General features: G+C 44.8%; 2 protein-coding genes across 12 annotated transcripts in view; one reads left to right on the top strand and one right to left on the bottom strand.

The window, feature by feature from the left end:
- CBY2 (chibby family member 2) overlaps window positions 1–22982 on the bottom strand; it is a 103258-nt gene that overhangs the window by 26449 nt on the left and 53827 nt on the right. For 4 of the 6 annotated variants that reach the window (XM_072783054.1, XM_072783055.1, XM_072783056.1 and 1 more), the window contains exon 2: window positions 20836–21004. The exons of the other annotated variants lie outside the window; for them this stretch is intronic. The gene's annotated coding sequence lies outside the window, so the exon portion shown is untranslated. The remainder of the gene's footprint in view (window positions 1–20835; window positions 21005–22982) is intronic. 6 annotated transcript variants of the gene reach the window in all.
- Window positions 18916–22982, top strand: part of ERICH6B (glutamate rich 6B) — a 56396-nt gene continuing 52329 nt past the window's right edge. For 2 of the 6 annotated variants that reach the window (XM_072783044.1, XM_072783038.1), the window contains exon 1: window positions 18916–18996. The gene's annotated coding sequence lies outside the window, so the exon portion shown is untranslated. Of the gene's footprint in view, window positions 18997–19046; window positions 21775–22982 lie in introns of those variants that run through there. The other 4 variants (XM_072783039.1, XM_072783045.1, XM_072783042.1 and 1 more) reach the window with 4 other exon arrangements.

The raw sequence follows: 22982 nt of genomic DNA, 5'->3' as shown, positions 1-22982 counted from the left end.
GAGATCAGAGCTTGCACCTGAGGTAAGGGGTCCGTTCACAGTTGAAGATTGTAAACATCCAAGCAATACTGCAAAGTTGGCGAGAAAGAGGCTGAAATCACTGGTGTAAGAAGAATCTAGAGTTCATCATATATTGCAGAAAGAAGTAATAATATGAAGCAAAATGTCCCCTCCACTGCCTTCCACCTGCCAGTCAGTCACCAAGTGGCCACCTACAGCTTTCTATTCCCATTGCGCCTTTTAAGTCTGCCCTCAATGTTAATGTTAACCACATTTCACCTTCAACTTTGAAGTACCAGAATGTGAGGATGAACGGGTGGGGGTGTGTGCATCTGTGGTGTTTGGAGATGACCAGCCAGCCACTCTGACATTTGGCCTTAGGATACCCCCTCAGAAGATGCAAAATAAAACCTTTATTCCTAGGCTAATTTGTCTGCCTGAGCTCACACACCTAAATCCTCTTGTCTCAGAGCATATTTTATTTTAGTGATAGAGATCTTCGTAAGTCATCTAGTTTTCCTTTTAGCCTTGACTGCCGGGAATCTCAAAGCTGAATGCCTTGCTCAGTTGCAGTAACTGACTTTAGCACACATTTTCTACCACCATATCTCGTCCCACCAATTGGCCCCTACCCCCTGTGCAGGGCATGACATTTGGCCTTTGTTCTTTTATCCTTACTTGGAAATAACTTCTACCATAAGCTACCCTATAGCTTTTTTGGTGAAAATACAAATAAAAGAAGAACTGAATTATCTTTAAATGACTTTTCATTATGGAGCGACGTCCTGGCGATACGCCTGAGTTGACATCCTTATTAAGAAAGGCTGATCTGCAGTGGTGATTTAACAGGGTGATTAGCACACACACCAGAATTTACGAAACCTCTACAGCATTACCTGCTCCACATGAACAGAAAGCCATTTCTGCCTGCCTGTTAAGTTTCCCCATCTATAAAATGATAACAATGCTTGCTCTTTCTCCCTGTTACACTCATGCTATGAGGATCAATGCCACAGCATCTATAAAGTGCTTTGAGCTCCTCAGGGGACAGTGCTCTATAACTATAATTACCATTATTGACAGCAGCGAGGAACCGCTGTAGGCTTTCCAAGGAGGGGTTGGTTGTAGCTCGGGCACCTGCCTGGTCTTTTCCTGGAGCTACAGATAGGCTGGGGCACAGACTGCGTTTTCCTTCTGCTAGGGGGCATACTTACCACCAGCTCCAATCACCGATATAAAAGAGATCTCAAAATGCAGAAAGGTTCCAAGCAGGCTGAAAGCAACACATCACCACCACTGCCATTAAAAGAAGGCTAGAAAAACCCAACAGTACATCCACATAAACAGGCATGTTGTGAAGACAGCCGGCAGCAGGTGGCATGGGGCCTGGATGCGTTCAGTTGGTCTATGCCAAGATAATCCTTTTCCTAGTTAGGGAATGCTCTTATTCCCATTCTTTACACCAAAAAAAAAAAAAAAAAGTAGATGATGTCCACATCCATCAGGCTGCCAAGGCTTTTATGACCTTTTTAAGACTACTTCTACTGGAAGCCTATATTATCTATCTCAAGGAGGCACCAGGACTCGAGTCCATAACTTTATCATCTGCCTCCTGACTGTGACTGCTCTCCTCTCTCTTATCTGGCTGCTGCCACTCTACATCATTCTCAGCTCCGTCAGAATTCCACAAGCAAACTCCTCCTTCCAACAGCTCCGATTCCTCTTCTAATCTGAACTTTGCAACCAAAGGAATTCTCAGATTATATTTTCAAATATGTTTTCTGGTTATTTTTCTCAAGACCCTCCGTTTCGAATATTTTCTTTTTTTAAAAAAATGTATATTTTTAAAGGTTTTATTTATTTATTCATGAGAGACACAGAGAGAGGCAGAGACATAGGCAGAGGGATAAGAAGGCTCCTTGTGGGGAACCTGATGTGGGACTTGATCCTAGGAACCCGGGATCATGACCTGAGCTGAAGCTAGATGCTCAACCACTGAGCCACCCAGGTGCCCCTTGAATATTTTCTTTTAAGTCTTTTTTGATACTAAAAAATATCAGGATAAATCCTAAAATAGGACATCATTTACTTGGTTCCAGGGAAAATACAATTGCCTGCTATTTCGAAAATCTGGGTACAACTCATATAGTAATGTTGGCGCCGTAGCAATAGCTAAACAAAAACTTCTAGAACTAAAAAAAGGGAGACAGTGTCTGGGTCAGGAGACTATAAAGCCAAAGCAAAAAGAATTGGAAAAAAAATACATATATGCGTATGTATGTAGTTCCAAGATTCATTTGGATGCAAAAGAAAAATATACCGTACTTAGCAGTCTGCTTTCAGTGTAGCATCAATGAATGCCAGGAAATGGGATTTCAGAATATCTGAAATTCAACTGCAAACTTGCATTAACACTTGGGAGAAAGGAGGGGAACATAAAGTGACAAATTTACTTGGAGTCGTGCAGACTCCTTTTTAGCCAAATTGCTGGTTTGAGACAGCTCATCATCTCTCTAAGAACATGAACTGCAGACTTGTCACTTTTCCCCACTCTGTGCAAATACAAGCTGAGTGATTATGTGTCTGCCCTCCCCAATCAGCAGCCCAGTTCCTGTTCTCTGCGAGGCAGTCAGAGTCAAAGAAGAGCCCTCTCGGGGGACTAATGAAGAACTGTCATCAGGGCTCTATGACGGGATAATGGCGGAATAAATGTTAATGGACGAGCGGCACCTTCACGTGAAAGTACAAGGCTCACTAACAAAGAGAACTGGCTCGGTGATTGAAGGCCCCTCTAGAGCAGCATTTGGCTAACGAGGCACTGTTCTTAGTTGCTTCTGTCCCCTGGCCTGTCCTCAGGGACTGCGCCTTCTTGTCCCAGATGATCAGGTTTATTTCAGTGCAGCCAATTACTTAAATTGGGAGCCCACCGCCAACGAATGCTCTCCCAGATACTGCAAGAAAAACTGGAACCAGGGCGCCTCGGTGGCTCAGTTGGTTAAGCATCTGCCTTCAGCTCAGGTCATGATTTCAGGGTCCTAGGATCAAGTCCACATCAGCCTCTCTGCTCAGTAGGGAGTCTGCTTCTACCTTTGCACCCATGCTGCCCCCTTGCTCCTGCTTTCTTCTCTGAAAGAAAACAGAGAGGGGAGGGAAGGGAGGGGAAGGGGGGAGGGGGGAGGGGAGGGAAGGAGAGAAAAAAACCTGGAACCACTGGTCATGAACTCTTGGGAGGTGGCTATTAGCCCTGATCCAACTCTACGTGCCCAAAAGGAGTTCAATAAATGCATGGTGAGAAGCAATGTATATAAAGTGATTTATTAAATATGTAGATTATGACATTCTACTTCATATGAAGATAGCACTGAATCACCATACTAATCCTAGGAACACCCCACTGGCCTCCTGTTAACGGAGGAAGAAGCAGAAACATCGTAAATGACTTGCCCAGTGTCATGCAGTGAGTGAGAGTCTGGCTCCACACTCCTGGCTCCTCGTGTCTACACTGCACTCCTCCCGCATGGAAATACAGGCCTCCCCTCCTGTCACTGACTCCCTGGAGCCAGCAATATATGGAGGCAGACAGCTACACTGAGGTTCTGTAGGAGATGCACACAATAGGAAGTCTGAGGGGCTCATCACAACATCCTTTCTGCCCTCTCTCAGGCTGTCCCACATCAAACGCAGGCCAAGGGGAGTGAAGGCCAAAGGACAAGCCAAGTACCCTTGAAAACCCATCTTCTTGTCCCAAATGAGCACCCTTCTCCCTCCCTTTCTACTACCCCCTGTACAACACAATTGTACACATGCTCCCACACCAAGGACTATTTCTCCCAGCCTTGCTGTTTTTGTCACCTGTCCTAACAAAGCAATGAAGAGGAGGTTATACCCTAATGTACCTCCATTCCAAATTTCCAGAAGTGAAGTTCCTCCTGGATCACCGAGGAAGTATATAAGCCAGTCTTACAGGCAAGCTGCAGGTTAGGGTAGACGCAGTACCAAGGCACCCCCACAGAAACAGGGCGTTCTGGTGCTTGGCTGACATCGGGTAAACTGTGTGCCCTGTTGACATGGTCACGTAAGGTCATGTAAACCCACCATTAAAGAAACCAGGGGAAGGGGCTTAAGGCCATTTATTTCAAACCCCTGCCTCATGATGGGATAATTTTTCCAAACCAATTCTCAGAACTTGGTTTAGTTGTGTCAAATCCTTTTGGCTTGTGGTGGTATTCTTTTTCTTTTCTTTAAAATCAAAAACTAGGGAGGTCTCGGTGGCCCAGTCACTTGAGCATCTGACTCGTGATTTCAGCTCAGGTCATGATCTCAGAGTCGTGAGATTGAGACCTACATTGGACTCCTTGCTGGGTGTGGAGTCTGCTTGAGATTCTCTCTCCCTCTCCCTCTGCCACTCCCCACTGTGACCTCTCTAAATCAATCAATCAATCTATCTATCTTTTGAAATCAAAAACTACAAATAGGTAAATCCTCAAAGGGAGCCCTCCATGTCCTCAAAATGTGACTGCATTTGATAGTTTCAGTTCCCTCCGTGGATTTTATTCCTGCTTCTTACTCTCAGTTCAGGTCACAGGGGACATAAGGAAGGTTGATGCCTTCCTCCCTACTGCCGTGGCTGCCACTCAGGCATTTGCAAAACCAGCACCTCTGTTGTACCTCCACAGCCTGGCATCTGGGGACATATGCCCTTCTGTCCCTCCTTGCCAGGCCACTGAGAAATCTAGGAATCAGGAATCGGAGACTAAATTAACTTCTTCAAAATTTACTATCACAACATGACATCAATTGGTGAAATTAGGGGATCCCTGGGTGGCGCAGCGGTTTAGCGCCTGCCTTTGGCCCAGGGCGCGATCCTGGAGACCCGGGATCGAATCCCACATCGGGCTCCCGGTGCATGGAGCCTGCTTCTCCCTCTGCCTGTGTCTCTGCCTCTCTCTCTCTCTCTCTCTCTCTCGCTCTCTGATGACTATCATAAATAAATTAATTAATTAAAAAAATTTTTTAAAAAAATTGGTGAAATTATTTTCACATATAAACTTAAACCAAAGTTTGGCTTTAGTTATCAGTAAGTCTATATGCTGATTCAAATGAGATAACAGATACCAAACTACTTTGAAAAAGCTGAAACATTGTGCATGACAAGTCTCAGCTGTGTGTGCTATGGCATATATGTGATACATATGTGTGTACATATACATACATGCCTGTGCACTATATATACATATATATTTATATGTATCACATGTATTTAGGTAACTTACTATAAGAATTGGCAAAAAATTTTTCTTAACTACCCCCACAGGAAAAAAACTCTTCCATCCATTCATATTGGTCACATTTTTTGCATATGTTCAAATTCTCAGTTGTTTGGGCCTGAAACAATTTTTTACATTGGTTTTACCAGGTTTTGTGAGGGGATGGCTGAGTATCAAAGGGCCAGAGGATTCGCCAGTACACACTATCTGGGCTGATCCCACATTCACCATCAGTGGACTCACTGACCAGGCAAGGAACTGCTGGCAGAGGCTACTAAGCACTTTTTTAATTGCTATGCTATTCGGTGATCTTTTCTTGTAAATAATTTCCTTCTCACAACAAATGGAATGATCGATCAAGAGAGGTTTTCTGCAGGGAAAAGAAGAAATTTAACATTCCAATAAGGACAGTTTCTCACAATTGTAGCAGAGGTTCCCACAGTTCATGAATAGCGGTTGCAAGAGCTCATCAGGAGGCCCAGGGGTCATGGTGGGCAAGGCCCTAAGGACAGCAACGGGCTAACAGCAGAGGCTCCATCCAAAGAGTCAGAACAATCTTAGCTGACAAATTCAATAAATCCTTAGATCTTTAGTCCACTAGGCAATGACCATGGCTTTCAAGCTTCTGCCTTCAAAAAATCCAAGCCCACAAAAACAATTCAAACAGAAAATTCACCTCTCTTGCTCAGCAGGCAGTCTTCCTACCACCACCACCAACCACTTCATTTCTGCCAACTGGCAAATGCCCAGCACCCTCTAGTGATAACCGCAGATGGAGCCAGCGGCACCTTTGCACAGCATCACTGGCTTTACGTGGCCTTCAATTGAATGCAACAGAAATTTCGAGGCCTTTAATTATTCTTTATTTTGTCCTGATTTTTTTTTCAAAGTTCAGAAGTCACATGCTCATTATAATGCATGAAATGACATAAAACTGTATGAAAACAATATTAATCTCCACACACCCCTCCTCCATCAAGCCTACTAAATCCAATAAATAATCCATCACTCTGGGGAATCCAGAGTCCAGTGTATTCTCTGCACTCATGCACATGTATTCATGAAGACATGCACATATACCAGACATTTTCTAGCTTTTGAGTTTTTTGCCAAAATTAAAAAATCGCGTTCTACACATGATTCTGCAATTTGGCATTTTCACTTGACCATCATGGACAAGTTAGTGATTGCCGCTCTAATTACTCTGTTCCAGTTAGTGATTACCGCACAACTGACTAGTTTAGCATGGGTTACCAAACTACAGCCAGTAGGCCAAACACCTGTCTTTGCAAATAAAAGTTTTATGGCAGCACAGCCATGCCCATTCACTTCCCTCCTGTCTATGGCTACTCTCATCCCACAACACAAGTAAGTAAGTAATTGAAAAAATAAAATAAATAAATAAATAAATAAATAATTTTTTAAAAAGAAGTAAGTAATTGTGATAGAGATCCTATAGCCCACAAGGCTAAATTTTGGACCATCTGACCCTTTAAAAAATGTTTTGCCAACGTCTGCCTTAAAAGAGCAACCATTAAAAAAAAAAAAGAGCAACCATTTATTTCCTTGTGATTCTATAAGTTAGCAATGTGGGCAGGGCTCAGCCTGACAGTTCAACTGCCAGTCTCACTTAGGGTCACTCTTGTGAATACAACCACTTAGTAGCTAAATCATTCAAACAGCTTCATCCCCATGTTGGCAGCTGGTTCTGGCAATCAGCTTGGTAACATGGGTCCAGATTTCTATATATGATGGCAGCATTCCAAGAGAGCAAGCCCAATGTACATACAAACCTGTGCTTGCATCCATAGCTTCTACTCATATCGTTTTATTCATTTTTCTTCTAAGTTTTTTTGTCTTGTTTTATGGTTTTGTCAAACTTGTAGGAGATCACTGTATATAGAGATTTCAATACATTGTCTATCAAAGGCACTTTTAATCTATGTATTCTCTAGATTATATAGTCAAACATTTTTTTTTCTTTTAAAGATCCTGGATTATCAATCTTTGTTACGAGCATTTCTCCAAATCCTGGACTGTATCTGTATTTTCCCAGATTTTTTTTTTTTTTGTAATTGTTATTGTTCTGTTTTTTCCTAGAGAGAGAGAAAGCACATGCTCATGAGTGCACATGTGCATGAGTAGGAGGAGGGGCAGAGAGAGAAGGAAAGAAAATCTTAAGCAGGCTCCCCACTTAGTGTAGTGTGGAGCTCAACACAAAGCTTGATGCCATGACCCTGAGATCATGACCTGAGATGAAATCAAGAGTCAAATGCTTAACTGATTGATCCACCCAGGTGTCCCTTTGTTCTCTTTTTATATTAACTTTTTAATCCATTCAGAATTATATTCTAGACTATGATAAGAGCTAGGGAACCAAACTGATTTTCTTCCAAATAGAGAACTAGGTGGGCCAACATCTTTGATCAAATAAATCAAGCTCTTCCCTCTGAGTAGAATCCATTTTTGGATTCTCTATTCTATGCTAGTTTCTCTTTGTCATTATATCAAGTTGGCTTTCTTGGCTTTAGAGTATGTTCTGAAATCCAGTATGGGAAAGACCATCTTATCATTATCTTCATATTTTTTAGCGACCTCAGATACAACTTTTCTTCCAAATAAATTTTAGGATCACGTTATCCAATTCAAAATCAAGCAAACACATAAACACAACACTGCTGGATTTCTAACTGAAACTGTATTATATTTATATTAATTGGGGGAACTGACATTTTAAAATAATCGTGTCTTCCCTTCCAAGAATATATGACTTTTCATTTGTTCAAGTAACATTTTTTATACTTTCTATCTTATATTTTTTTCATTGGCATGTTACAAATTTTGTAACTACTGCTAATAATGTTAATACCCAGGCCTTAACCAGGTATTGTTAAAATGGCGAAGAATTATTGACTTTGTACATTTAGTTGGTATCTGAACACTTTAACAAATTATTCTGGTAGATCTTCAGAGAAAATAATCACCTCCTATGCAAAAAAGCTTTCTCTCTTTTTCCTCATTGTTTAGATTGATTATAAAAATAACAATATAGGGATCCCTGGGTGGCTCAGTGGTTTGGCGCCTGCCTTCAGCCCAGGATGTAATCCTGGAGTCCTGGGATCCAATCCCACATCAGGCTCCCTGCATGGAGCCTGCTTCTCCCTCTGCCTGTGTCTCTGCCTCTCTGTCTCTCATGAATAAACAAAATCTTTAAAATACAAAATAATAATAATAATAAATAACAATATAGTCTGTAATAGGGGCATCTGGATGGCTCAGTTGGTTAAGTATCGGTTCAGGTCCTGATCTCAGGGTCCTGGGATCAAGCCCTGCATCAGGTTCTGTGTTCAGGGGAGTCTGCTTGAGGATCTCTCTCCTGCACCCTCCTGCCCCTCCCCATACTAATAAATAAAATATTTAATATATATAGTCTTTAATATATATATATATATATATATATATATGGCCATATATAGAGTCTTTAATAATGCAAATTCTACTGTAAGACAATAAACAATCAAGCTCAAATAGGAGGAAGATAACTTTTTATCTAGGATGAGGGAGGATAAGGAAGGAAGGTGAATGGTGGGTACCCATAACCCCATTATTCTATTGGACCAATTTACCCAATGAAGCAGGAACCAAATATCTGAGAAATTTCTGGATAATTGCCAATATCCTGGAAAGTCCAGCCCACAGATACTTAAGCTGAAATATAGAAGTTCTATAAAGTCGCACCAAACTACAACTTAAGAAATAATTAGAGAGCACAACTTAACCCCTCAAATTCCTAGCTGGTTATATAACTGATCTCACTTAACTCAAAAAAAAAAACAACTTCACAGTGTACAAAATGCAAAATACAAAAATATGACTCTGCAAGTTAATTTTCAGGACTTCATTTATTGCATTAGTTTTACTGTTTTTGTCTTGCAGTATGTGTTGTTGTTGTTGTTGCTGTTGTTGTTGTTGTTGTTGTTGTTTTAATTGGTCTTCTGGGATTCCCAAAAGCCTTCAAGAAAATTGTTGAATAATAACAGGAGGGGCAGACATCCCCATGCAGTTCTTGCTTGATTTAATATAAATTGTTTTGTGTTTTATTATTCATACTAATATTTGTGCTTGTGTTTTGAACAACTGATCTTCACCATTTTTAGGTACCTTTCAATTAAGTCAAGAATGCCTTTGGCTGAAAGTAACGGAAAACCTAATTGTGGCTTGCACCCGAAATTTAGAGGTAAACAGTGTCTTGCATTCAGTTAGCAGTTCAGCAAAGTTGAGAATGGAATATGCATAAGTAGATGGCCCATTTCTATTGTATAGAAGAGACAGGATAAAGTGCTCAAAAGAACTGTGAAGCCAATGAAGAAGAATAAGGAGACAAGAAAAGGAAGAGGCAGGGTAAGGGGTGGGCTACAGATAGGAAAGAGAAAATCCTCTGATGGGGAGGAAAACCATTCTGCAGCATTTCCTGAAAGACTACATGGACAACCACATAGAAGATATGATTTTGATTTAAAAGCTTTAGATCACACTGAACTTGCAAACCTTCATAGCAGACTCCAAAAAAATCACAAAAGTTAGTATTACTAGGTAATCGTGCCCTTCTATTTATTAGTCCACTCTAGAACACTTAAGTACAACATCTCACATTTCAGGAACAAATGAACAGAACTGGTGGGCACTCCCACTCAGAGACCTAGAAATAAAAATTCTCTAAGATGTGACAGCACCGGATCTAACGGGCTTGGAGCTGAAAGCAAGTGTCGACAGAGTCCTCTGTGGTGGTTTCTTAATGAGATGTAGAGAGCCAGCCCCTGGGGCTTCGAAATAAAGCTAAGCTTTCTCAGGAGCCCAACACTGAGAGTATATATGTTCAGCATCAAATACCTCATGCAAAAATAACAAGCGTGGCTCCTGAGGCTTCCTTGAGTATTTCAGCGAAAACTCAACGCAAAGCTTCAAGCACACATGCTACCATCATAAGGAGATGTGGATCAGTTAAACTGAAAGGTAAACTATTTCTGGCTGCTATATAGCTTCAAGTTTCCCTTTATTTGACTAGTTTGACTAAGTCTAAGCTGTTTAAGAACTCTTTTTTACCCTCTAATGTAAAAGTAAACCAATTTTTAAAAGATTTTATTTGACACAGATAGACTACAAGCAGGGGGAGCAAGAAAGAAGGAGAAACAGGCTCCCCCCATGAGCACAGAGCCCTATAGGGAGCTCAATCCCAGGACCTTGGGATCATGACATGAGCTGAAGGCAGAGGCTTAACCGACTGAGTCACTCAGGTGCCCCAAAAGTAAACCAATGCTATCAAAAATATTTAGAAAGTAGAGATGCCTGGTTGGCTCAGCAGTTGAGCATCTGCCTTTGGCTCAGGGAGTGATCCAGGAGTTCTGGGATCGGGTCCCACATCGGGCTCACTGTAGGGAGCCTGCTTCTCCTTCTGCCTATGTCTCTGCCTCTCTCTGTGTGTCTCTCATGAATAAATAAATCTTAAAAAAATAAAATAAAAATATTTAGAAAGTAAAATCATCATTAGGGAGTCTCAAAGTTACATCTTAGACTGAAATAAAACATACTGTATGATTTGTCTTATGAAAAATCAGCTTCCCAGCTGGAACCTGAACAAGCTCCGACTTAATGGTGCCCTGAAAATGTTCCCTGCTGTACCATGAGACAAGATCTCATAATTCCTTTGTGAACTATGAAAGAAATCTATCATTGAGGCCTTGTGGGCAGGAACACAGATTTAGGGGGTCAAAACACCAAGCATTTCCATTCATGACCTCACCACATGAACCCCTAATTAATTATGGGTATCCTAATGTGAAAAATACTTTCATAACTGAAGGATGACCTCCTCCCATTCATAAGCAGACCACAAATCTGTCATGACTCCCCAAACACCATGAAAGAGCTGCTCAATTTGTATCTGTGTTGAACTTCAAGTGTTGCATAATTTATATCTAAAATCCACTCTCATACATCTGCTAAAAGACCCACTCTGACCTTCGCTCCCAATCCCAACTGCATTAAAATGGACTATAAATCACTGGAACACAGCACCCAATCACAGCCCAGTTCTCTCAAAGCAGGCAAGTTTCTCACCTTGATGAGTTCATCATCCCCTAAAACAAGTTATAAAAATTGTTCACATTTTGAGGTAATTCAAAGACTCTTTGTTTTACCCGTGGTTCACTACTTACCCAGGTGAACCAGGTGTGCACAGAGACAAATGGAGCAGATGGGTCCCACTGGGCCTTCCATTTATCCCTCCCTTGAGAAGACCAAACCTCAGATCCATGCTTGCAACCAGCAGAGGCCTGTCCTCAATTTAACAGAGCTCTGCCTTAGACTCAACAGACTTATATCCAATGATAGCACAAAATATAAGAAGATGATCTTTACATCTAAAGATCTCCTTGACTCTGGATCAAAAGTGAGTATACAGTTTTACAGGAAACGCACCTTGTCCTTTTCTTATAGCAAAGCTTGCTTTCAAGTACAAATATTTCTTGATCCTTAATATTTTCTCTGCTTTGTCAGGGAAGGAAATCTTGAAAAATTCTCTCAATCTCTGGATACTTTACATCAGTTGTGTTGATAATGCAGATGGTATGAAGTCTACTCCCACCCCAAATCACTATAGAGAACCAGAAGCCCTGCAGCAAACAGGTGCAGCAAGGAGAGGCTTCTCCTAGCAGTTTCCAGGGAGATTTTTCCCAAAGAGAACTATGAGGAAGTCTTATTACCAACTGCCATCCAGCAGTAGGGCAGCTCAGGATTTTCCTTGGCAACCATGGTTCATACATATCTTAGAAGGGGCTTGGTCCATCCAGCGTGGCAGAGGAGAGCTGGTAGACTGCGACCAATGGCCAAGCTTGGCACCCCATAAGCAGGTCTACAGAGAACTAGTGTTCTTCAAGTTGACATCTGTCTGTCCTATTCAAGGGGCTCTGGGTCACTGACACCCACAGTAGGGTATTTGACTAAGGCTCCGTCTCCACAGTCTACCAGGAACACATGTTGTTGCCTCCCTGAAGAGGCACACACAACTTAGGAGTATCCTAAGTGCAAGCTGGTCACCCTGCTAGAATAGAAAGAAGGTAAAGGAGTTCAGAAGAGATCTCTTTACCTTCCAGTTTTTTAAAGTTTCCTAGGTGGGATATAACACAACCTGGAGAAAAATTTCCCAAATGGGCCACCATCTACAGTACAATTAGATCAGTTATACAAGCAAATATAGGCCATAGGAAGAGAGTCTCATATGGTGTTTCATTTCTTTTTCTTTTTTTTCCCATTTTTACCTATTCCTCAGCAATGACTTCTTTCTTGTGACACCCTCAAATGTGGTTAAGGGCTCTGTACAATAGAGCCAAGTTAGCAATGTGCTGCTTTGTCTATTCTTCCTGTATTTCCAGGCCTGGAGATCTTCCCCCTGACCTGTGTTCCCCCGGGGTACACTTGGTATGGCTAGAATATATAAGAAGATGCCTACCAGAGCTGTTCAACCTGGAGGTTGTTCTTCCATTCTTTACATAGAGAAAGTACAAGAGAAAAATAACCTACAGGAGAGGAAAAGCTGATTGTACATGAAGAAGCAGGATTTTAAAAATATTTTTGCACCCCTGTTGTCCTTTAGAAAAAAAAAAAGTTCTCTGAGTTTCAACAGTCAGGCCAAGTTACTCGTAGAATGAGAAGGTAGAAATCTAAAGGAGAGTAAGAAGCAAAAACAATTACCTACCACTAAACAGAATGTAATGTATGGTATTGAGTGAAGACCTTGGTGAGGGTTAAAACAAAAGCCCCAGAGCCTGGATTCTAAAAGGAGATAAAGGTGGTGCCCAGCTTTCTAAAGGACAGTAGTCCTTGGCAATTGTCAAGTGTTCTGTCAAACTGTAGTATCTAGAAAGCTGTTAAAATGCAGGCAAAGAGAAATCACTGGCATGGGTTTGTGAAAAGCTTATGAGCAGGCTACCTTCACTTGACTCCATGGTAGGATGACAGGCAGATGCTAGAAATAATAGACGCTATCTTCAAAAACTTCAATTAGGCTCTGGGAGCTCTTATTGCCACTAGCAACCCAAGGAATTGGCCTTTGAATAACTGATCTTGGGAGCTGGGAGTCGGAGAGGACAGAAAGCCCAGCTTTGGGGATGAAGAGAGGACAGAAGGCAGGGGACTCCCCACCAGGCTCACGAGAGGCCCATTCACCTTTGTCCCTGCTTCAGGTGTAAGTGGACAGCAGCAGGATTTCTCTGGGATCCTGGAAGTTACTCTATTTGGTATTGTCTGGTTAGCTCCCACTTCATCCTAATGTATTCGCTGCTTCCTCCTTTCCAGGGTTTCAAACTGCTCTGCCAAAGCCAATGTTGAGAAGTAGCAACAAAAGTCAACCTGCTTATTTAACCCTTTCCTAACACACAGGAACATGTCTTCATTTGGTGCTGGTGGCACTTCCAGGAGCTTTTGTGGATCCTGGCAAAGGAATTGATTTCCTTATGCTCATTTCTCTCAACTTGAACCTAAATTATTTACTATTTAATAAATATTAACCATTGCTAAAGTGGCCATTTGTCCTTGTTTGCTCAGACAGTCCCTGTTGAGCCTATTGTCCTGGCAAAATTATTCATCTCTCCCCTCTCACTGACAGTGGGTCCTGGTGCAGAGGACACATCATGTGCTCATGCTGGCCAGGCAACACAGGCAGTGCTTCTTCCCCTGCCAGCCTCTCTTCCCTCCACCTCTCCTCCTCATCACCTATTTCTCTCTAACTCATTACAGTCATACTGGGAGATCATGAGTAATTTATTATTCATATCCCATTACTTCCAAAAAGGATTAAAATAGTATACAATGCATTCACTTGGCAAATATTTCACGGAAGCCTAGAGTTCTGTGAACACTACCCGAAGGCATAGAGATACACAAAGTTGTTCAAATAAAAGTTAAAAGTGAAGGCAATGAAAAACACACGGAGGGGAAGTTACCGTGTCAGAGACCATGGGGGAAACAGTACTAATAATTTTCTCTATGTTTGACTTTGAGCTTCCCAGTAGTAAAACCAAAAAGTAAATTACAATGTGTAACATCAATCACTTGCCTAAGGAAGTACAACTTTGACCAAAAAAAGATGCTTTTTCTTCTGACACTAATTCTCATAGAATTTAATCATTCATTCAATATTTATTGAATACTTACTCTGTCCCAGGCCATGTCCTAGGTAGTGAGATCCAGAAGTGAATAAAACAGAGCAAACAGACAAAAATATCTGCCCTCAGGGAGCTTCCATTCCAGTAAAGCAATAAATAAGATATACAGTGGGTCAGACAGTAGTAAGTGCTATAGAGAAAAATGAACCTGGAACAGAGAATAAAGAGAGCTCAGAGAGGTGCAGTTTTAATAGGGTGGTAAGGAAACTCCCCACCCCTAAGAAGGTAACATCCAAGGAGGAATGTGAGGGGAAGAAAGAGGGATCATGCAGCTATCAGGGAGTAGTCTTCAAGACAGAGGCCTCAAATTGGGAGCACAGGAGACCAGTGTGGCTCCTATGAGATGAATCAGAAGCAGATTATGAGGACATCAAGCCACAGATGGGAAGGTGGGGGGAGCAGGAAGTGGAGATCTTGGATTTTTCCTTCCAATAAGACAGAAAATCATGGGATGATTTTGAGCAGAGAAGGGTCACAATCTGACATATTTCAAAGGATCATTCTGGATGCTATAACAAGTATAGATGTAGAGGAACAACATATAGAAGTAGAGAGACCAGTGAAAGCATTTGAAATTTTCCAGGCAAGAGATGGCAGTGAGAAATCGCCAGATTCTGGGTATGTTAAAGGTAAAGGCAACAGAAGTTGATAACTGGTTACATGTGAGAAGAGAGAGAGAGAGAGAGAGAGAGAGGCCAAGAAGGTTCTAAGATGCTTGGCCTGAGCAGTGGAGTTGCTGTTTCCTGAGAAGACTGTGAGAAGAGCAGATGGTAGAAGAAGATCAGGAGTTGCTTCGGGCTATGTCAAATAAGATGTGCCTACTGGACACCCAGGTAGAAATGTCAAGTCAGGTGGTCAGATAGGAGTCTGGAGTTCTCATAAATCCTCACATAAAAGGATAGAGAATGGTAAAGTGAACAAGGTCTTTTAATAATTGTTTTTTGTCAAAATACAAACATTTGTCTTATGACCATTTTCTTTCTTTTTTTTTTAAAGATTTTATTTATTCATCAGAGACACAGAGAGAGAGAGAGGCAGAGACACAGGCAGAGGGAGAAGCAGGCTCCATGCAGGGAGCCCGACATGGGACTCGATCCTGGGTCTCCAGGATCAGGCCCTGGGCTGAAGGCAGCACTAAACTAACTGCTGAGCCACCTGGGCTGCCCATGACCATTTTCTTTAGTCTGAGATAAAAATCAAGATTATACTCTTCAATCACAGCTAAGTGAAGGTATTTCTGGAAACAGCCAAATTCATACAGTAAATGTCCTAAACATGTTGCCTTTGGGAATCTAACTTAGAACAAGGGTAGGGAAAAAAAAAAAAAAAAGAAGAAGAAGAAGAAGAAGAAGAAGAAGAAGAAGAAGAAGAAGAAGGAGAAGAAAGAAGAAAGAAGAAGAAAGAAGAAAGAAGAAAGGAGGAGGGGGAGGAGGGGGGAGGAGGAGGGGGAGGAGGGGGGAGGAAGAAGGAGGAGGAGGAGGGGGAGGAGGAAGGAGGAGGAGGAGGGGGAGGAGGGAGGAGGAGGAGGGGGAGGAGGAAGGAGGAGGAGGAGGGGGGAGGAGGAAGGAGGAGGAGGGGGAGGAGGAAGGAGGAGGAGGAGGGGGAGGAGGAAGGAGGAGGAGGAGGGGGAGGAGGAGGAGGAGGGGGGGAGGAGGAAGGAGGAGGAGGGGGGAGGAGGAAGGAGGAGGAGGAGGAGGGGGAGGAGGAAGGAGGAGGAGGAGGGGGAGGAAGGAGGAGGAGGAGAGGGAGGAAGGAGGAGGAGGAGGAGGGGGAGGAGGAAGGAGGAGGAGGAGGGGGAGGAAGGAGGAGGAGGAGAGGGAGGAAGGAGGAGGAGGGGGGAGGAAGGAGGAGGAGGAGGGGAGGAAGGAGGAGGAGGAGGGGGAGGAGGAAGGAGGAGGAGGAGGGGGAGGAAGGAGGAGGAGGAGAAGGAGGAGGAAGGAGGAGGAGAAGGAGGAGGAAGGAGAAGAAGAAGGAGGAGGAGGAGGAGGAGGAGGAGGAGGAGGAGAAAGAAGAAGAAGAAGAAGAACAAGAAGAAGAACAAGAAGAAGAACAAGAAGAACAAGAACAAGAAGAACAAGAACAAGAACAAGAAGAACAAGAACAAGAACAACAAGGGTAGAGCTTACCGAAGCTGAAGGAAGGGGCAGTTTACACAGACCTCTATCTGTTTCTCTCAACTATGTTTCAGATTTGCCTTTGACGAGGAGTGAGCTCTTTGATTGTACTTATTCTCTGGGGCAGACAGGTGGCGGAACTGACATTTTGCAATGAAAAGCAAAAAAAGAGTCTGATAAATTCTCACCCAGATCAAAGTCCATCTCATTCATTCTTACTTGGAGGCAGGTCACTAGAATACCTGAAAGATCTACCCAAATGTTTTCTTTAAAAGGAGCTGTGGGGATCCCTGGGTGGCGCAGCGGTTTGGCGCCTGCCTTTGGCCCAGGGCGCGATCCTGGAGACCCGGGATCGACCCTGCATTGAGCCTGCTTCTCCCTCTGCCTGTGTCTCTGCCTCTCTCTCTCTCTGTGTGTGTCTCTCATGAATAAATAAATAAAATCTAAAAAAAAATAAAAATAAAAAAAAGTACAGATCAGAAACATAAATGGGAAACCTCTATCACAGCTGGGTTTTACATCTGAAAGTATAAAAATCACAGTCTTTTAAAATTCCTTGGAACCAGAGACTTGGTTTGTCTCGTTCAGTGTGCGTCCCCAACAGCTCCTGGAACAGTGCGTCAGCGCACAGTAGGCATTCATTAAGATACTGACAAAGTACCTAATTGATCAATGTTGAAAAATTAAACCAAAACCTAAGAGCGCCATCTTGTGGAAGGCCTTACCATGACGCCAAGCTCCCAGCAGGCAGAGGAATGGACCCTGAAATTCCTGTGTGGCCTGAGGGGCCATGGGCTGTTGGGAGTAGGGGGCTCGGAAACTGCCTTGAAGCTGTGTTTGGAAGCCAAGTACACGCTTTACTTAGATTCAGGTGAGCTTAATGGACATCGCAGGGGGCTCTAAAATTCTCCCAAGCCAGCCCTGGCACTGGCCTTGAGAATAACTAAGGGGCGTAGCTAACGGAAGTAGTCTTTGGCCAGTCCTCCTCACCAAAAACTGTTGTGATAACAGAGCCTCAAATTATTCCTTTGTGTTTCAAGAGATCTGAAGATTCACAGACCTCTTTGGACATCTGGTAGCATGCTGTCTTTCGGTTTCTCCTACATTTCTCCCCAACTCACCAAGGCTCCTGCTGTCACCTCGTAATACTGGTGTGAACCTGGCCTCTCTGTGTTTCTCCAACTCTCTCCACCAGGGAAGAGGAGGGGCATAAATAATTATCTGGTCACCTTCTTATCTCCTATGGGACCACCAAGTAGAGATTGAGACACCAAAAACCACCAAGTTTCTCTGTGCCCCGCGCCCTCACACTGGACTCCTCTTTTCTGTCACTCCCACCCCCTTCCCAGAAGCCTGACACAGCCCACTGAGAGACAGTATGAAGAAACCCAGAATATGCCTGGTATGCACAGGTACTCATGATTCTTCAGTTTTGTGGATACCTGGAACTTACACAATATGATGAACCTTCTTCAAGAAAAAGAATTCAAAATTATAAATATAAGTGCAGGTACAAACATGAATATTTATTTAAAATGGGGGGGAAAAAATAAAAAAATAAAATAAAATGGGGGGGAAAGTCACAGAAAATTACTGACATTTCAAAGATCTGGGACCTTTTCTTCTGAATTGTGTGACAACTGACCAGGCCTCCTTGCCCTACCTGGGCCACTCTGCAACTCCCAGCAAATGCACTCAGAGTGGCCAGAACATGTGAACTTCACTGGCTTTCTCCTATGGACTCTGTTCTCTGGGCATAGCTGGCTGCCTCCCCAGGCCCCCCAAAAGTACCCCAGAGAGAGCAGAGCATCCTCTGTCCTCCAGGTCGCTGGTGGGGGTCTTTGTCCTGGGGACCAGCCCAGGTCAATCTATTCAGGGTGTCTCGTGGGAATAACTCCCCAACCCACTCTGCAGCTCACAGGCAGACCTGAGTTAAAGGTTGTCAGCTCTGGAAGCCATAGAGCGCCCCACACCTGCTTCCATCTTAACAGCCACCCACCAAGCTCAGCCCTGGGCCCCAAGATTCAGGCAAGCTAACCCCACTGCACGATTTGGTAATTAGGAAAACAAAGCTATACAAATGACACAGCATTAAGTAAATAACACCAGGAAACAAAACTTCATCCAGTCTTTGCTGGCCCTCCCCAGCCCGGGGCCCAGTAGGGCGGCCCCAGCCTGCTGCGGTCCGGTTCCCCCTGGGGGACACCTGGCGCAGGGGGCCCTGGCACACGTAAGAAGGCAATTTTCCGGCCCAAGCCCTCCCCCCCTCCGCCCCCCCCCCCCCCCCCCCGCGGGAGCCGGGGCACCGTTCTCATGGTAACCAGGCCACCACAAACGCAGGCAGAGGGGCCTGGCGCCACATCCTCCCTCTGCCCTTGGGACAGACAAGCTCCGGTAAGGCTCCGCACTGCGGCCCCGAGGAGCACGAGTGGGGCGCCGGGTGGCCGCCCTGGGGCTCGAACCAAGGCGCATCAGCGTGCAGCCTCCTTTGTTCTCTCCCCTTTCTCTGCCCTCCCTCCCTGGGCCTTTCTGCTCCCTGCTTCCCTCCACGCAGGGTAGTCCTACAAATAGAGGAGGCCGGGCCCCTTCCTCTCCAGAACCTCGGGCTCTGCGTTTAAGGAGAAACTAGGGCGTGTGTACGGGGTCGCTTCTTCCTCTTTGCCCCACACAGCCCGGCCAATGAAGCAGAGAAAGGATTCCCCAGATGGAAAACTTCGGCTGTGCCTACAAACAGGTTCCTGTGACCCAAAGCCAATGGCGCGGTTTCCCTGCGTGCCCTTCCCCCACCTCTAAAATGGGAGAGCATCAGTGGGAGACGGTGCTTCCCAGGTGCTTCCTGGGAGACGGTGAGGAGGCCAGTGGCTGGGGTTCCGCAGGTGTTCTGTGAGGGGTGTCTGCTCAGGGCCCCCCTCCTTGAAAGCTCAAACCTGAATATCTTTGAAATTCTATGTATGAAAAAGGCCTTAGGAAATGACGTTTTAATGAGTATACTGGGGTGTCTATATTGCTAAAAACTGCACTGACTGGCCTAAGGGAGGTTAAGAGACCTTTTTTTGACTTCTGTGCTGTCCCCTGGCATTTTTAAATGTGGCTCCAGATCGGCCTGGGCACCACACCACAGAGCTCACCAAAGCAGGCCATCTAGTTCTTCCCCCAAGAGGGACGACAGCTGCCCACAGCAAGAATCCTGCCAGTTACAGAGGTTAGAACCGGCAACTGAGGACAATAATCACAGCAACCAAAAGGCCTCGCATCTGCAGGGCCCCGGAGAATGCCCGGGTTCCTTCACAGAAAGGGGGCTCCTCCCCTTGCTGCAGCCAGTTTCCAGGCCTCTGCCAGCAGCACCTGTGCCGCCCCCAAGGTCCCGGGACCCACCCCATGCTGAGGCTTTGCTGTCGGAGCTCATCCACAGCCTGGCTCTTGGGTGCCTCTCCACAGCAGGAGGGGAGGTTAGGTGAAAAATGCAAACCAGAAACTGGATGTGCAGCCGGTCTCCTGTGGACCATCTGTCCAGGCACAGCCGTCTGTGGCAGTGCCCCCCTCCTCCTGTGCCAGGAGTTGTGCGAGGCTACCCACCCCGTGGCTGAGGCGGACCTGCAAACAAGCGCCAACAGGGCAGGAAGGAAAGGGCAGGAGACTGTGGAGGGAAAAGGACACTCCTTCCAGAGGAGCTTGCCCATTGTTACATAGGAGGTGACTTGGAGTTGGGGTTCTAGAGAATGAACAGACTTTGAAGTCTTTTAGGAAATTCGAAAGCCAGCTGGGGCCCCAAAAAAGAAATCTCACCCTGGAAGAGTTGGCGGAAATGTGGGCCGCGTCCTCCAGAAAAGCAAGCAGGACTGTGAATATACTGAAGTACAGAAGCAAGAGGAGACAGAAGGGAGGTCAGGGGGTGGCAGGGCCAGGAGACCGATGCCTGTAGTCCCCACGCTAACTAGAGACGCTCCGTGATGGGCCATGCCTGGCCTTCTCCCCAGCTGATGGCTACTTACTCGTGGAACCCTGTGGAACCCTGTGCCAGCCTCAGCGTGGCCCTGCACGAGGACAGGAAATGCGTGAGCCCCACAGGGAGTGTGCTGAATAGCTGCACTGTTCTAAAACCAACCTGCTCTCCAGGACCTTATGGCAAGAACTCAGACGTCTATCTACCAAAGATCGAGGCTTCGCTTGCACTGTAAGAGGGGTGAAGCCCTGCCCTCCCGTCTCCGCTTTTGTAGTTGGACTGAAACATACGGTTAAGTAGAGCCTTGGCAGCCGAGAGTCCTCAACCTCACGCTTGCTGGCCTTCTCCTGGGATCTTAAGGGTTTACCCAACCTCTTCACTTCCAGCTGGGTGGCTCAAAATCGTTTCGTCTACGAACATCTGCCTCTGTTCTTCCCGTCTCGTCCAAGCTAGGAAGTGCTGGTTCAGTAACAAGAGTTTGGTCAGTTTTTTGTTATTTGATCACTCCCAGCTCCAAAGATCCTTGCCCTTTTTGACTGATGCCTTTACCTTTTTAGAAGACATGGATGCTTAAGCAGCACACCCCAGGTCCTGAACTTCCTTCCCAGCTCCAGATCCACTGAAGCCACACCACCACCACCATCACCCCAGCATATTCCCCCCACCGCCCCCCACAGTTGTGCTAAGCTTCAGCTTTATGTTGGTTCCCAGCTTCGAGCCATGCTCCTGGAGCTCAGCCCTATGTGTGCACTCTGTGCCCCGGGAGTTACACCAGACCATGTTCACAGACACAGTCTGGAAGGCAATAAACACTATCACACTCTTCAGTCAGGCTAGAATGTTCTGAACTGACAACAAGTAGAGCTCCTCAGCCCTAACCAAATCCGTCTGCGCAACCGACTTTCTACAGTGTTGCAGGGATTACGCGAGGCACTGTGGAGAGATTCAGCCTAACAAATGTGCCTACAACCCACTCATTCCCAGATTTTGTCTTGCTCCTGAGGTTTCTTTCCTTAGGAGGGGCTCACTGCCTCAGAGGGATCCCTCTTTGAACAGGCCATGGGGCCAACATGGGATAACAGATCCAGCAAGGTCACCTGTTCTCTGTCCTAACACCTGAGAACTTGCAGGCTCCCAGCACCATCCTGGGCTCTGCAACATGAGTAGACAAGCCTTCTGCCTGGATTCCTGAGGATTCCAGTCTTCGTATTCACATTCTATAGGACTAGGTAATTATGCTTAGAAGAACCCCACAAGCAGTTATAATGAAAAGTCGCTTTGGCCTTGGTCTTATCAGCCCTTCTAGTGACTAATAGCATTTTCAGGGCACAAATGACTCCTTTCCTCTCTCAAACGGTCCCTCCCTGGTTTCTTATTGAAATCTAGAATGCTCCCCACTTCTCCAGTCTGCCATGTGAAAACAGACCTGCTAGCTAAGCTAGCTGAACCTGCTTTTTAAGGAGGTCTCCCCGGGAGGTGGGGGGGGGGGGGGTGGGAGGAGCCACCCTGGCCAGGCAGGTAGGAGAGAGAAGGGGCTGTATCACTGAGCAGTAAATAGCATACCCCTTTCATCACTGAGTTCCCCTTACCTCCCTCTACACAGAATTCTCTTCCCATGTCTTTATAGTGGCTAAAGCCTACCCACTGCCTTCCCAACACCAGAACATCCTTGGCTCACTTTTTAATTAAGTGGGGACAGCCCATTCCCCTCCTGGGTCCCACAGCCTAGAAGACAGGCAGAGTCCTGGCCTTCTCCTAGCTCCCTATTCTTTCCCCTGGCAGATTCTCTTCCAGCTTACAGTGACATTCACCTCCTCTGTTTTCATTCATGACATCATCATTCTATACTGTATTTTAATTTATTTTTCTGTTTCCCTGCTTCAGCAAGATCTTGAGGTCTATAGATGTGCTTTATGGCAATCCTGCAGTCCCAATGCCTGACAGTGTCTGGCACATAGAAAGTCAATAATTTTTTGTGGCACAAAAGAGGAAAAGAAGAAAGGGAAAAGGGATAGGAGGGAGATGTGGAAGGTTATCATTTTCAGTAGCACATTTTTATAAAGTCTGGTTAATACACTGAGTGATAGAATCAGATTCACAAATATTTGAGCAGCTTGGAAGAGGGAGGCAAAGCCAGCAAGATGAAATTTAATACTGATCTACATAACTACTTAGGTTCAAAAAATAAACCTCAGTTTAGTAAAACAAAACAAAACAAAAACCCAACAAAACAAAAGGTACAGAACACAGAAGCTGTGTTGCAATATCTGTAGCTTGCTGTGGAGCAAATCTGTTGTGAGTAGCTCCAGAGAACAGACCTGGGAAGGCTGGGTGAAAGCCCAAGGGAGGAAGATTTAGCAGAAGTCTGTGTAATTTGTTATGTGCTAAATACAGTGTCTTGAACATAGAAACAGTGGCTGTGATCTTTCTTATCATT

The sequence above is a fragment of the Canis lupus genome, chromosome 17 (genome assembly GCF_048164855.1).
Source record: "Canis lupus baileyi chromosome 17, mCanLup2.hap1, whole genome shotgun sequence".
Classification (NCBI taxonomy): domain Eukaryota; kingdom Metazoa; phylum Chordata; class Mammalia; order Carnivora; family Canidae; genus Canis; species Canis lupus.
Note: the sequence above shows the minus strand (reverse complement) of the source record. Positions and strands in the feature narration are given on the sequence as shown.